Genomic DNA, 16,128 nt, shown 5'->3' with positions numbered 1-16,128 from the left:
CCTGCCTCCAGAAGCGGTGAATGCGCCAACACTGGAAGTTTTTAAGAAGAAACTGGACAGCCATTTGTCCGAAATGGTATAGGGTTTCCTGCCTGAGCAGGAGGTTGGACTAGATGACCTCCGAGGTCCCTTCCAACTTTATCATTATTATTATTAGTAAGCTACAGGGACTTGTGTCCCATCAGCCTTTAAGTGACTTAACACAGCCCCAATCCCATAAGGGGATGCATCACAAGCTATGCACACAGGCAGTTGCTCATTGAAATGCGCTAGAACCGCATTTGAAGACAGCAAGGCCTTGACCTCTGCAAAACTCCTTTCATGGACTTTTGTCCACTGCCATGGAGCCTGTTTATCCAAGAGCCGGTGTAACAGCTCAGCCACTGCAGCCTTGTGAGGGAGGAATGAATGATAAAAGTTTAACAGTCACAGAAAAGCCTGAAGTTCACTTCTGGACTTGGGACTTGGGGCCTGCTGAATTGCTTTGAGCTTGTATTCAGCAGGATGGATGCCTTCAGCATCAATACGGAACCCCAGAAACTCTGTGGAAGAGACTGCAATTTTACATTTGTCTTGCTTAAGCTTCAACCCTGCTTGGCGGAAACGCAGCAAGACGGCCCTAAGCCTGTCAGCCAGATTTTCGGATGATTCCCCAGCAATGAGGACATCATCAAAGTAAAGGCAAACCCCTGGAATATTTCGGAGCATTCGCTCCATCACACTTTGAAAAATGCCAGGGGCTACGTTAACCCAGAACTGCAGCCTTTTAACCTTAAACGCTCCCCGGTGCATTACAATTGTTTGAGCCTCTGCCGTTGCCTCATCAACTGGTAGTTGTTCATAGGCCTGAGCCAAGTCAAGTTTGGCGAAATCTCGGCCTCCTTTGAGAGAGCCTAGAATCTGGCTTACCACCGGCACCAGATACGAATGCTGCTGCAATGCTTTGTTAAGTGTGCACTTATAGTTCACACAAATGCGGACTTCTCCATTGGCCTTCAGTGGCGTAACTATGGGAATTTCCCATGGACTACTGTCCACAGGTTCTAAAATTCCCTGCTGAAGCAGCTTGTCCAGCTCAGCGTTAATTTTGTTCTTCAACGCGAAGGGTACCCGACGGGGTTTAATCCTAATGCAGGGCTTTTCAACCTTTTCACCCATTGTACCACTTTTAGGATATGGCAACATCCGAGTACCACCAGTTGCCTAGCAAGGTGTCAAAAACTTGATGACCAAAAAAAAAAAAGAGGAAAAAAGTGATAAAGTACAGGTAGTCCTCGACTTACAACAGTTCGCTTAGTGACTGTTCGAAGTTACAATGTCACTGAAAAAAGTGCCCCCAAGCCACAGCCAAATAAGACACCTGCCCGCCCGGCAGCGCTCTTCCTCCTGTCCGAGATTTTCATTGTTGTGAGCATTTCTGTTGAGGATTGGCAGCGGGGGTGGGGGGGTGTTTGGTTTTTATTCCCCCTCTCTGCTGGGTGGTTGCAGCAGGTTTTGGTCACTTCACATGACCCTGGGACACTGTGACTGTCATAAATATGAATCAGTTGCCAAGCGTCTGAATGTAAATCACAAGACCCTGGAGATGCTGCAACATTCCAGCTGATTGCCGCTTCTTCTGGGCTCAGCAGAAGCACCAGGATCAGTGCTGCTTTCCAGCTGATTGGTGTGCTTCTTCAGGGCTCAGCAGAAGCATCAGGATTAGCGCCAAGCTCCAGCTGGAGCCTGGCACTGATCCTGGCGCTACCACTGAGCCCTGACAGCCCCGAAGAAGCGCCGATCAGCTGGAAAGCAACACTGATCCTGGCGCATCCACTGAGCCCTGACAGCTCTGCAGCTCCAGCCATCTCTTGCTCAGACTTGTGCGGTGCTGCCACCGGTTCAGCTCATTCCCCTCCCCCGCTACCACTTTTTTAGGATGGTCACGTATCACCTGCCAGGTGCCAATGTACCACAGGTGGTACCCGTACCACTGGTTGAAAAGCCCTGTCCTAATGGGGACGACGGATGGGTCTAACCATAAAGCAATGGGAGGCCCCTTGTATGATCCAAGTTCTGGACTGAACACATCAGCAAAGTCCTCACAAACTGCTGCAAGGCCTGTCATTTGCAAACTGTGGAGTCCGATCACTTGAATCCCAAGGGCCTCAAACCAATCGAGTACAATGAGACTCATGCGGTCACCCCCGACCACAACTACATCTAACAACCCCTCAAAATTCCTACACTGCACTTTGAGCTTGGCCTCCCCCTTCACACTGACTCGGGAATTCTGGAAATCAGTAAGAATTAAATTCGACGGCCTGAGTTTGACTCGCTGGCCGCTTCTATCACAAATTTTCTTAAAAGTGTCCTGAGAAATGATCAATAAAGCAGATCCTGTGTCCAACTCCATCGAAAGGGGAACCCCCTGTAACTTGACGTCAATGTGAAGCTTTTTTCTTAGCGGCCTATGGGCCCCAATTTTAAAAATGCTTCTACGGGATGTGCAAAAGCCCACCCTATTCTGGCTGCGGACCCTGATACCTTTCTGAAGCAATTCTTCCGAAGACCGGTCTTTCTGGCGATCTAAACAGACGGTGGCAATATGGCCTTGCCTGCCACATGCCCGGCAAACAGCAGAATGGAAATGGCAATTGGAGCGCTTGTTGCGTCCTCCACATCCGAAACACCGAGGGAATGTAGCTGCCTTGTCTTTGCACTCTTGCAGCCTTTCTCCATTCTCTCTCTTCCAGGTTCTTGAATTCGCATGGCCTAGCTGCTTGTCGTAACGCCGCAATAAAGTCCACAGCAGACTCACCATGCCTCTGGTCCCTCTGCTCGAATGCGTGTCGCCATGCAATCACCGAAAGCTTCGGTTCAAAGTGTTCTCGCAACATCCTCTTCAGCTCAGCATAAGCAATGGATTCAAGTGGTGCTGGGGCGACCAGATTCTCCGCAATATCAAAAGTCTCTTGCCCACAGACACACAGTAGTGTAGCTACTGGTTTACCCGAAAGTAGTTCTCTACCCAGGCCACGTAAGAACTCCAACGTTCAGGATGAGCTGTGTCAAATTCCGACAGACGGGCTATTTTGGACATCGTTACTGCCCGGTAGCCTCATCAATGCCTCGTGCTGCAAGGCTTGAGAAGGGGTCTCTTTTGCCAAGCTCTCCTCCAGCGTTCTCGTACTGGCAGGCAGAGTCGCACTCTCCGGACGCCGAACTTCCCAGCGCTTCAGGCCTTCCGTGGTGAATCAGCCTATCTTCTTTTTTTTATTTCCCTTGCAGGAAATCCCACCTTCGTCGCCAATGTTTCCGATGTAAGACATTGAGACGAGACAGGAGTAACAACAATCTTCTCTTTATTACTCTCCAACAGAACAAAAACAAAATGGCGTGGATTTCTTTTATACCCCTTTGCAGGGACAGTGTCAACCAATCAATGCAACGTATTTCTCCCGCCTTGCGCATGCGCAATAGGCTGGAGACAGCCTGTCTGATCCCGGGCATCCACGTGGTCTGCCCGGGCCTTTCTGCAGCTTCCTGCACCTGCTGAGTCACTCAGCAGGCCCAGGACATAACAGTTACCAAGAAGTCTCTGCCTCTCCTTATCTCTCTATGACTTTCAAAGAAGTACATATAGCCAACATAGATGGTTAAATTTAGACTTGCCATCAAGTTAACTGTCTCATTTATACAGATGCACCGCTAGTGATGTCGTGCAACATCATGCAGACTTCCTTTTATCCTGATACTTTCAAATCCATGATTGATTCAGACATGTATCCCAGATTCCAAGAGTTAATTCCTACCCATGCTAGGAAAGATAGGCAGCTGACAAAGAAAGTCACAAGGTCAGAATATAAGTGCATGTGCTTAAAGATGCCCTAAAATTCCTAGTCCACTGAGAAATGAGATTTCTCACCCCAACTGCCCTCTTTTTATTGCAAATCTCTATGCTGGAGAATAATATACGGATACAAAACCAACATCAGAAATAGCAACATTCAAGAACCAGTGCCAGAAGATTTCAGATATCTGCAGATGTCATAGTAACTCTTCTTCAACGAAGGAACATCAAAGGGAGATGCTGGCCTGAAATTGCTGAATATATTGAAAGTCAGAAGGTCACAAAAGTAGTTCAACCTTCCAAAATACAGGTAGTTCTCAGCTTACAACTACACTTGAGCCCAAAATTTCAATTGCTAATCAAAACAGTTGTTACATGAGTTTTGCCCCATTTTACAAGCTTTCTTGCCACAATTGGTAAGTGAATCACTGCAGTTGTTAAGTTAGTAACACGGTTGTTAAGTGAATCTGGTTTCCCTGTTGACTTTGCTTGTCAAAAGGTCGCAAAAGCTGATCACATGACCCCGGGACACTGCAACCTTCATAAGTATGAGTCAGTTACCCTGCATCTGAATTTTGATCACGTGACCATGGGGGTGCTGTGATGGGCACATGTCAGAGGACAAGTTGTAAGTCACTTTTTTCAGTGCTGTGGTAACTTTGAACAGTCACTAAATGACCACTAAATCCATCCGGTTTCGTGTTCAAACCTGTCCATACAAATCCATAATTCCCATTCAGAGCAGATCAACTGCTATAATCAACTGAAATATAGTACCGAGAATTATTTCAACGCTTGGGCGTTCACCAGCCTTCCATGGGTCATTGACTTCAATGGAGCAAAAGAATTCATTAGGACAAATTGCAAAGAGAAGGGGGAGGAGATGTTCCAACGGACTCTCTCCCACCCACATTGGATTCTCTCTCAGTCTCTCAAAGGCCTGGAAAGGCATCCCTAAAAAGAAGAGACCCATCTGTATGAAGTGAGCACCTATGCATTTAGGAAGAATGGTTTTCATTTAAAAAGAAATGTAATGTATAAAATGTACGTGACTGTAAACATTGAAATCCTAAGTCTCCTCCACAGGAGCTGACTTTGGATGGACAAATCTGTGGCAGTTTTCTTCTTATATTTTCTGGACCCTACAAGTTTGTTTTCAAACAAAGAAAGATCCTCTGTAAAACAGAATAGAGTAGCAAGGCAGGAACAGGAGAGCCTTCGAAATGGGACTCTGAATGCAGAAGTTTGTAAAAGTCTTAAGAATCAGATTAATTGAATAAGTGCAAAACAGAATTTAAGCTGAACCAAAGCTACTGGAAGAGAGATTTTATTGTCACTGCAACATCCCAAAATGCTGTCACGTTTTCTTTTACTGCTTTCTCTCACCAAGTGACAGGTCTGAGTAATGAGTTCTTAAATATATATATAGCTTCTATATATATATTTAACCTTGTTTTTTTCAACAAGACAGCATTACTTCTTGACTCAATATTTCTTGACATTATTTTGCACTTAGCAGAGACTAACCTGCCCAATGCTTTCTTCATCACATTTTATGCAAAAGTAAAGGCCTGCTATACAAGGCGGCATTTGGCTCCCAAACCAATTTTTCTGCAGTACCTCAAACCTTAAGAGAAGTACTGGTACTCCTTGACTTACAACCAGTGGTGGGATTCAGCCGGTTCGCACCACTTCAGCAGAACCAGTAGCTAATTTTTTGTTGCCCAGGCCCAGAATGGACTTCCAGAAGCAGCATCCACATAGAGAACCGGTTGTTCGCGTATTTGAATCCCACCACTGCTTACAACCCACAATTCTGATAGTAAGTCGTGATGGTCATAAAACAGATCATCACATGATCTTTTCTGCAGCTGTTTTTAAGAGAACGCAAGAGTCATAAAGCGAACTTCATGCTTATTAAGCAGATGTCACAATGGCTAAGCAAATCCATTGTTCATTATGGGCCATTTTTGGCTGAAACCAGAAGTAAACATCGGTTTCCAGAAAAAAAATGTTGTGAATTGCAGTCACATGAACACGGGACGCTGCAAACTGCTGTAACATATGGGCCAGTTCCATGCAGTCACAGGTGGGGGTCTGGACATCAGAATTTTGCATCTGGGTTGTAAGTCCCTATTTTCTGATCAATCTTAACTTTAACTAGTCATAAATCGAGATCTGCTGTAGATCTGGACTGCAAAAATCCAGATCTCCAATAGATAGCAGCTCACAAACACATACCTCTTCAGAGTTTTAAAGCACTGAGCTGGTAGCCTTATAGAATCCATTCAAACATAACTACTGAATTTTGACTTTGTTTTCTGCCGTTCTGAGGCCGTCTCACCATTATCATCAAAATTAAACTTTTTTTCCTCCCCAAAAGGGAAAGACTAAAAAACTTCCTAGTCCTACTTATGTGTACAACCTTATACCCACTCCACCCACTGTAGTCTTCATTCCTCCCAAAAGATTAGGTGTGCCCTCCCCCACCAGCCCACAAATGTTTGTCTGATCCTGATATTAAGACTTCTTAATTTCTTCCAGAATCACACCCAGCATTTTCCCCACCTGTTTTTCATCTGATAACTAACCATACAGAAAGCAAGATACAAGTTTTAAAACTGTACAACATGGAGGCCTCACCTCACCCAACAGCTATTATATTCCCCATAATATCCATTCTATCCATCAGTTCCAGCTGTGGAACTGTAGTGCATTTAAAAGAATGATCTCATTCTAAAAAAAACAACAACTCTTACCTTTAATTTGGTTCAAAAGTCGTAATGGATACTCCTCTTTCACATCATATTTCCATGCTATCTCTGTTCTTGATTCTGGGTGCTGTCAGCGGCCAAAGCAAATGAGAAGGTTGGATCGTATATACATTCACACAGTGCCCCCAAATTCTTAGCTCTCTTACAGAATGAAATGTCTTACCTCTTCAGCCCTTTGCATAGGATAAGTCAGTCCTAGGGTCATTCCCCGAGCCAAAGTAAAATAAATGGACACAATTCCAACACTGAAAGTGGCAACATTCAGAAATCAGCAAGGAATGTTTCCACCTCCAAGGTCACCCAATTGCAAAGAAACGAAAGCTACCATTCTTTAACAAAGAACTTAAAAGGAGATGCTAAAGTTAAATTGGAGAACCAGATTTTATGTGATTGAAGTCACTTAGAGCTCAGCCCAACTCAGGTACTAGGCCACACCTCTCTGTAAGGTGAGAATAATTTGGAAAAAGGTTGGGGAAAAGGTTGCGAGATAAAAATCCTACTGTCTACTAATCCTATTGATTTTCTTAGTTGTAGCTAGCATTCAAAAACACTTTGTGTACGATTTTTGATGAAATTGGGGGTTTATGGTAGGGTTTTTGTTTTTCTGGCTCAGAACATGCAGTAGCTAAGTCTCAAGAGGGCCCTGCTTTGCAGAGCTTACCTTTTTAATTGTTACCAACCTTGACAGAACCAAATCTAGCCACTGAATTATCCAAAGGAAGACATTATCTGAACATGGATTTGATGACCAATGAAGCTTGTGACTCACCGGGACTTGATTTTTTTTTCTTTTTTCCAATATTTCACCTTACTCTTCCAGCAATAACTTCTGGAGAGATGAAGAAAAACCATCTTTCCTCTTTACACTAGGAACCAAACTTCCACACAAACATGAGTGTGGAAGGTTGGATCACATACAACCTCCTTGTATATATTAGATTGCTTAATCAAGGTCCTTTAAGGGTTTTGCCAAACACGTGAAGGGAGAAGTACAAATATGGGATATCAATACTATCTTTTTTCATGCTCATATTTCACTTTGGTATCGTCCAGATGTGTTAGACATCAACAGCTACAATCCACAAAAAGCAGGCTGGGGAAGTTTAGGGTTACCAGACATATAACAAAACATGTCCTCCTTTTTGTCCTAATATCCCAAATCTGACAAGCATAGCATTACAATAAAATATTGTATATTCTACATTTAGGCAAGAAAAACCAAATGCACAAGTACAGCATAGGTGGCACCTTGCTCAATAGTAGTAACTGTGAGAGGGACCTCGGAGTCCTAGTAGACAATCACCTAAATATGAGCCGGCAGTGTGCTGCAGCTGCCAAAAAGGCCAACACAGTGCTAGGCTGCATCAACAGAGGGATAGAATCAAGATCATGTGAAGTGTTAATAACCACTTTACAATGCCTTGGTAAGGCCACACTTGGAATACTGCATCCAGTTTTGGTCACCGCGATGTAAAAAAGATGTTGAGACTCTAGAAAGAGTGCAGAGAAGAGCAACAAAGATGATTAGGGGACTGGAGGCTAAAGCATATAAGGAACAGCTGCTGGAATTGGGTATGTCTAGTTTAATGAAGATAAGGATGAGGGGGGGACATGATAGCAGTGTTCCAATATCTCAGGGGCTGCCACAAAGAAGAGGGAGTCAAGCTATTTTCCAAAGTGCCTGAAGGCAGGACAAGGAGCAATGGGTGGAAACTAATCAAGGAGAGAAGCAACCTAGAACTAAGGAGAAACTTCCTGACAAATGAGAACAATTAACCAGTGGAACAACCTGCCTCCATAAGCGGTGAATGCTCCAACACTGGAAGTTTTTAAGAAGAGACTGGACAGCCATTTGTCTGAAATGATAAAGAGTTTCTTGTCTGAGCAGGAGGTTGGACTAGATGACCTCCAAGGTCCTTTCCAACTTTATTATTATTATTATTTATTATTATTATTATTATTATTATTATTATTATTATTATTATTATTATTATTATTATGTTGTTGTTGTTGTTGTTGTTGTTGTTGTTGTTGTTCAGCTTTTTTAGTATCCTTTTATTATTACTTTGGAATGGATTGTCTAAACAACACTCATTTAAGCTTTCACATATTATAACCTTGTAAACTGTCTACTTTTTTCCCCTCAACTGTTGGCAGGCTTAGCAGCCTAGATTTGCATAATTTAATTTATTTTCTGATTTCATCCCATCCCCTTCAAATTTATGAACCCTGTTGTCTCTAAATCTCATGATTTATCATATTTTTAGGGTGAAATTTGAAAAACATCAGAACTTTTGAACATCTTTTAATGAATAGTGACTTCGGACATATAATTTTATTTGAGACATATGTAAACATTGTAATGTTAGATTGCATCAATATTCTTCTCCCGCCCCCCGCCCCCCCCCGCCCAATATTAGCCGTAATGATACCGGCTCTTTCTGTTACAATACTGGAAGAAAAGTAGAACTGCTAACTCTAAAACGCGTTTTTATCCACTCTGACTTTCTTCCAGACCTCGTTGAAGGAAAAGTATTTATATGCAGCAACTAGGACCCGACTTCTGGCGGAACGCCTGCCACATTCCTCCGGTTTCAAGGCTTTCAAGCGCAATCCCCCATCTTGGTTGTGGGAACCTCGGCTGCAACCCGCTCCAACTTTAACCGTGCCACTAAAAGAGATAGGGCAATTTCACGTCTGTCGCCATTTTGAATCGGAAGCGAGGTTGCGGGAGTCATTGTATAGCAGCAGCAGCCGCATTTTCTCGCAGGTATTTATTGCCAAGAGCGCATGGGGTCCTAGCACACTCTAGGCATGCCGTTTCATATTTGCAACCCCAACCCTTCTTTTTCTCTTTTCCTTTGCATCAATGATCGGGTTTGTAGTTCTCTAAACACAATCGTCTCCCTTATAAGAAGGCCCTCCTGATGCATTAACTATATTTTCCCACGAATCTTAGCCAGTTACTGAAGTCGTAGTCCAGCTACAGATTAGGGAAAACTGATTGATCCTGTGAATCTTTCGAAGTTGCTGCCGTTTGTGTTCGGTTTATAACCCGCCTGATTCTCAGAGCAACTCCTCGGGATGTGAGCTAGATTAAGCAATTGCAAAGAGAGAGGCAGAATCTTGTGCCACTTAAAAAAATTTTACCAATGTATCTATTACCATACAAGTCCTCTTCATCAGAGGCGTGACATCTTGGGATGAGAGAGAGGTGTATATTAAACACCTTGATCTGTAGTGGGAGGTGGGAATAGGGAATAAAATGGAGCACATGCCGACCATGATAATTGACAGTTGCCATTCACAAAATCAAAAGTTATCTTGAGCATTAGAGCAATTTTGCCACCTGACAGATTAGTGCTATCTAACTCTTAATTCATATCTGAATCCCCCAGGCGCCCTCAGATACACCATGCAATTGTGACGCACACTCTGGGCCAGAGATGAAGGTGTCTACCAGATCCTCTCCACCGAGAAGGAAGAAGAAAAAGCTGACCTGCGAGCTTCAGGATGGCTTTGGTATCTCCTCTGATCTTTTTGCACAGCTATGCAAGAAATAATAAGCAGGAACAGTATTTTCTGAGCTTGGCAACTTGAAGATGGCTGGCTGGGGAATTCTGGGAGTTGAGGTCCACACATCTTCAAGTTGCCAACCTTGTGAAACATTGGGCAAGAGGCTTGGCCGATGTAGCTATCCCTGAGCTACCTTGATCTGCCAAGGTTCTCTGTGAGCCACACGTTCTGTCTTTTCCATCCTGATTGATTTTATTTTTTCATTTAAAATATTTATGGTCTAGCTAGGGGGGGTCTAGTGGCAGTTCGCAGCTCATGAAAAAGATTAAGATCAATTATAACTTGCTTTAAACACACAGAATAATAACCACAGTAAGACTGATTGAAACATACAAAGGAGAGAGAGGCTCTGTCAGGCCCTGGACCCTTAAGTCTCAAAAACAGAATGAAAAGCCAAAAACTTTGACTGGCACTGAAAGGGCAGCCATGGCAATGCCAGCCTAGCATCTAGGGAAAGAGGATTCCCAAACTAGAGTGACACAGCATGTACCCACATGTTTCTTCTAACATGGGACACCCTTGCAGCCCTTTTCTGCAAATCTTCAGATTTGATCACTGTGAGAATCTCTGGCATTCTTGCAGTTCCCACCCTTACAGGTAATCCTCGACTTACAGCAGTCCATTTAATGACCATTCAAAGTTACAATGGCAGTGAAAAAAATGATTATAGCAATAGCAATAGGACTTAGACTTATATACCGCTTCATAGTGCTTTTCAGCCTTTTCTGAGCCAGCATATTGCCCTCAAATATCTGGGTCATTTTATCGACCTCAGAAGGATGGAAAACTGAGTCAACCTTGAGCCACTCAGAATCGAACTCCTGGAGTGAGCGGTAAGTTAGTCTGCAGTACTGTATTTCAACCACTGCACCACCACAGCTTTTGTGACCATTTTTCACAATTAATGACCGTTGCAGCATCCCCATGGTCACCTGATCAAAATTCAGATGCTTGGTAACTGGCTCATATTTATAACAGTTGCCATGTCCCGGGGCCATGTGATCATCTTTTGTGATCTTCTGACAAGCAAAGTCAGTGGATTCACTTAACAGCCATGTTACTGACTACAACTGCAGTGATTCATTTAACAACTGGCAAGAAAGGTCATGAAACGGGGCAAAACTTACTTAAATGTTTTGCTTAACAACAGCAATTTGAGGTTCAATTGTGGTCATAAGTTGAGGACTATCGGTATTTTGTACAAAATGCTCCCACCTCCTCTCTTCTCCACAACAATCCTATGAGGTGGGTTTATTCATTTATTGGTGTGCCACCTTTATTATTTTTACAAATAACTCAAGGTGGTGAACATATTCAGTATACCTTCCTCCTCCAATTTTTTCCACAACAATCCTGAGAGATGGGTTGGGCTGAGGGAGAATGACTAGCCCAAAGTCACCCAGACATCTTTCATGGCTAAGGCAGAACTTGAACTCACAATCTGTTGCTTTCTAGCCTAGGGCCTTAACTACTAGTTTTCAGGGTTGACCTGAGAGGGAGTGAATGGCCCAAAGTCTCTCAGCCAGCTTTGATGTCTAAGGGAGGATTAGAACTCATGGCCCCCAGTTTCTAGTTCAGCAACATATGTATACATGTGTCAGGTATTAAGGCCCTGAACATAATTACTATAAAAAAGGCCAGCAGAAGCACCTAGGCCAGGGGGTAAGCAACCTTGGCTCTTTTATGACTTGTGGACTTTAACTCCCAGAATTCCTGAGCCAGGCACGCTGGCTCAGGAATTCTGGGAATTGAAGTCCACAAGTCATAAAAGAGTCAAGGTTGCCTACCCCTGAGCTAGGCAACTACCGTAGTTTTCATAGAACTAATGTGAGGTAGTGCCTAAAGCAGGGGTCTTCAAACTTGGCCCTTTTATGACTTGTGGACTTCAACTCCCAGAATTCCTCAGCCAGCGTGCCTGGCTGAGGAATTCTGGGAGTTGAAGTCCACAAGTCATAAAAGGGCCAAGTTTGAAGACCCCTGGCCTAAAGAATGGCAAGCATCACATATTTGCTGCCATATTCTGCCTAATCAGCAGCTTCCGAGCCAGCTCCATGATCAAAGAATGGATTACAGTCCCTGAGCTATCCTGACCTGGTTTAGTATAATGTTAAGTTTAACCATGGCATACTGAATAAACCACAGTTGGCAGGGTAAAAGCATAACGCTAAGCCTCAAAGAAATGCACCACGGTGTATTGCACATAGCCAAATATCAGGTGTAGATCATATGACAAGTAAGATGAGATATTTACAGTCTGCTCTGGAATTCATGTGACAGATATTCAACTTTCATCCATTCATTTAGCAACCATTCGAAGTTACAAGGGCACTGAAAAGTGATTTACAGCCAGTCCTCACAGCATCCCAAGGGTTACATAATCAGAATTTGGGTGCTTTGCAATTGGCACGTATTTACTACACTTGCAGTGTCCTGGGGTCATGTGATCACCATTTGTGACTTTCCTAGCCAGCTTTTGACAAGCTAGGTCAATGGGGGAACAATTAAATCATTCACTTAACTGCTGTGATTCACATAACCATGGCAAAAAGATCATAAAATTAGGGACAACTCACAACATCTGCCTTGCTTAGCAATGGAAATTCTGATCCCACTTGTAGTCATAACTCCAGGACTACTGATATCAGGGGTCTTCAAACTTGGCTCGTTTATGACTTGTGGACTTCAACTCCCAGAATTCCTCAGCCAAGCATACTAGCTGAGGAATTCTGGGAATTGTAGTCCACAAATCATAAAAGGGCCAATTTTGAAGACCCCTGACTTATATGTTAAGGAATGCACAAACTGGAGCACCTGTTCCTTCTGCTATCTTCACCAAGAGGGGCGGAGATTAAAAGATCACTGGATTAGCATGATTGGATGGATCTAGAGCAGGCATGTCAAACTGCCAGCCCATGGGCCGGATGCGTCACATCGAAACCGCATCCACTCCATTGCCAGCAATGGGGGAAAAGTCGCGAGACATCATGTGATGTCGCGAGTTTGACATGCCTGAGGAATCCATCCGTCAAAAAATTTAACATGGCAGCCCCAACCATATAATCAAATGGCTTTGATTACAGAGTTGTGGCTTCATCTTGATCAGGGGTGGGCAACTGTGACCTGACTCAGGAATTCTGGGAGTTGAAGTCCACAGGTCATAAAGGGGCCATAGTTGCCCACCCCTGACCTTGATTTTGATCCATCAGAAATAAGACTAAAGAAAAGCAATTGGATTCCAATTGTATCCAAAGAACAAAAATTAAGCTGTCCCCCTCCCCCCAAAAACTTACCTTTTTCTGGCACTCTCATCCATCAACCTCTATTTCAGGCCTTCCCATCACAGTGCCCTGCCAATCTAGTGGATTTCAATGTTTTAAAATCAGCCAGCAGAGCCATCAAGTGGGAGACAACGAGAACTGAAGCCCAAGGCTTCTGAAGATGCAAATTGGGAAAGGTAGCTCTGTTCTTCGCCCTTTCACTCCCTTCTTTAAGCTTTGAGCAAGAACTTTGTGCATCTCAAAATTTATTTCTCTGCACATCTGCTGCAAAACCAGCTGCTGAAGATTGGTTATCAGCCAATAAATAACATCCATCACTCCCACTGCAGAATGCAGCAGGATTACCTGCTCCGGGAAAGACAACTGATTAAATAAACTTCCTACCCTCTGATATCAAACAGAAATTTACGGAGAATACCAACTAAAAAACAAACAACATTTATTTTACTTTTTTTAACCACATAATAAAAATCAAGCGAATGCAGAACACAATAAAAGAAGCTCAGGTGCAACCCTTATCATTGTTAACATAAATCTAAGTGGCCTAAGCATTTTTTTTTTAAAAAAAGAAAAAACTTCACCTGATAAGATTTCTTAAACAGTTCTAGAAGTGATGTATAAGGAACAGGCTTTAGCTAATTAAAAAGAACAGAGTACGAGTTATTTGGGAAATGCTACACTAAGATCTTAATGGCTCACCGCGTATGCATTTGGATAGTTTCAAAGAGGTTTATTTCTTTCCTCCAGCAATTTAGCATTCATCTGACTGAGAAATGTCATAACAAGCTGGCTTGTTTTTTATTATTAATGGATGCATTTAAATTCTTTTTTTGCCTGAGAGCTCAGAGTGGCACATATATCAAAGCAGGGATGCTTCCTTCGTCTTATTTTCACAATTTCTGAAGATGAGAGTGTTTCATCATGTGCTTACTCATTTTAATCCACTTTTCTGCCATTACATGACATAGTAAATCAACACTACGCTAGACTAAAATGGGCCTGGCTAGTTATGGTAAGCAGGGTTGGGTAAACATCATCCTAATAACTAGCCTGTTATCCAGTCAAGTCTTTGAGAAAGTTGTTTTTTGTCACTCTGATTCTGCCCTGTCCCAATTCAACACCTCAGCTCTATAATTCTTGAAAAGAACCGTATTGTGGAAACAGTTCCCCACTATAGCATAGTTAAGTCTTCGACTTACAACCACAATTGGGACTAGAATTTATGTTAAGTGAGAAATGTAGAACCTTATAATTGAATCACCTACCAGAAGGTAGCTTCTCTTTTTGGATGCCTTTCTGTTCTTGCATGACTGATGTGTAGTAGCTGATTCACACTTCTCCCTGTCGAAATCTAGTTCTTCGTCTCGGACCACAATCCCCTGCTTATTTGAGTTATCTTCACAAATACCTTTACCTGTCTCCTTAATGTCCCTATTAAGGTCAGCAAGGGCACTGTAACTGTTGTGCAGGGACACAGCAAAAGCTTTGTGTTTATGGTTCACAGCGCTCACCCTGCCAGATCCCACAGTTGTCCACACTGCCCTTCTCCTGCAGGATCTTTGTGGTAGAGGGGGCTGATAGCACGGAGGCTTACTAGAGTAGAGGGGCTGAACTGGACGCCTAATTTCTGCCTGAAGAGCACAGATTACAGACCCTAGATAAATTATCTGTCCTTGTAGACTAGTGATTTGTTTACAGATAGGACAGTTTCCAAGTTTGAAAAGGGTACTGCGAAAGACAACTGCAAGGCAAGTGTTGCACTGAACTAAGCCAGACATTCTTAGATACAGGGAATCTCAGACACACTTGCCCTGAATGTACTGCTGCTGTTTATGATTTTTAGTTATGTAATTCGCACGCCGTTAGGTGCGCGGGCTGCTACTTTCCTGGTGGATCCTCCCAAAACTTACAGCTCTAGCAGCAGTTGATGCAATATAGAACTCCCAGCAGCTCTGGCAGGAGTTGAAATGGAGTTTAAATACAAAATAAATACACTATAAATGAAATGGAGATCCAATCAGGGCCTAGCTACTTTCCTGGTGGATCCTCCCAAAACTTACAGCTCTAGCAGCAGTTGATGCAATATAGAACGTCCCAGCAGCTCTGGCAGGAGTTGAAATGGAGTTTAAATACAAAATAAATACACTATTTTGTATAAATACAAAATAAGTACACTTGTAACTGTTAAGTGACTCATGCTGTCATTAAGTGAATCCGGCTTCCCCCGTTGACTTTGCTTGTCGGAAGCCATCTGGGAAGGTCACAAATGGCAATCGTGTGATCCTGCAATTGTTGTAAACACATGCCTGTTGCCAAGCACCAGAGTTTTGATCAGGTGACCGAGGGGATGCTGTGACTGGTGTTAAGTGTGAGGACCAGTCATAAGTCGCTTTTTTCAGCGCTGGTATAACTTTGAATAATGGTTGCAACTCAAGGACTACCTGTACTAGTAATTGAGATGGATGTCAGTGGATTTGTAGGCAGTGGTAGTAGTGTTCAGTTGCTAAGTTGTGTTGAATCTTTGCAACCCCATGGACCAGAGCACGGCAGGGCATCCCTGTCCTCCACCCTTTCCCGGAGTTTGTCCAAGATCCCGAGAGATGCTCAGGTCCTGGGCCATCAGTATGACAGTTTCTGGCTGGGGAATTCTGGGAGTTGAAGTCCACAA

This window comes from Protobothrops mucrosquamatus, unplaced genomic scaffold (assembly GCF_001527695.2).
Source record: "Protobothrops mucrosquamatus isolate PMUCROS unplaced genomic scaffold, P.Mucros_1.0 scaffold25, whole genome shotgun sequence".
NCBI lineage: Eukaryota > Metazoa > Chordata > Lepidosauria > Squamata > Viperidae > Protobothrops > Protobothrops mucrosquamatus.
Note: the sequence above shows the minus strand (reverse complement) of the source record.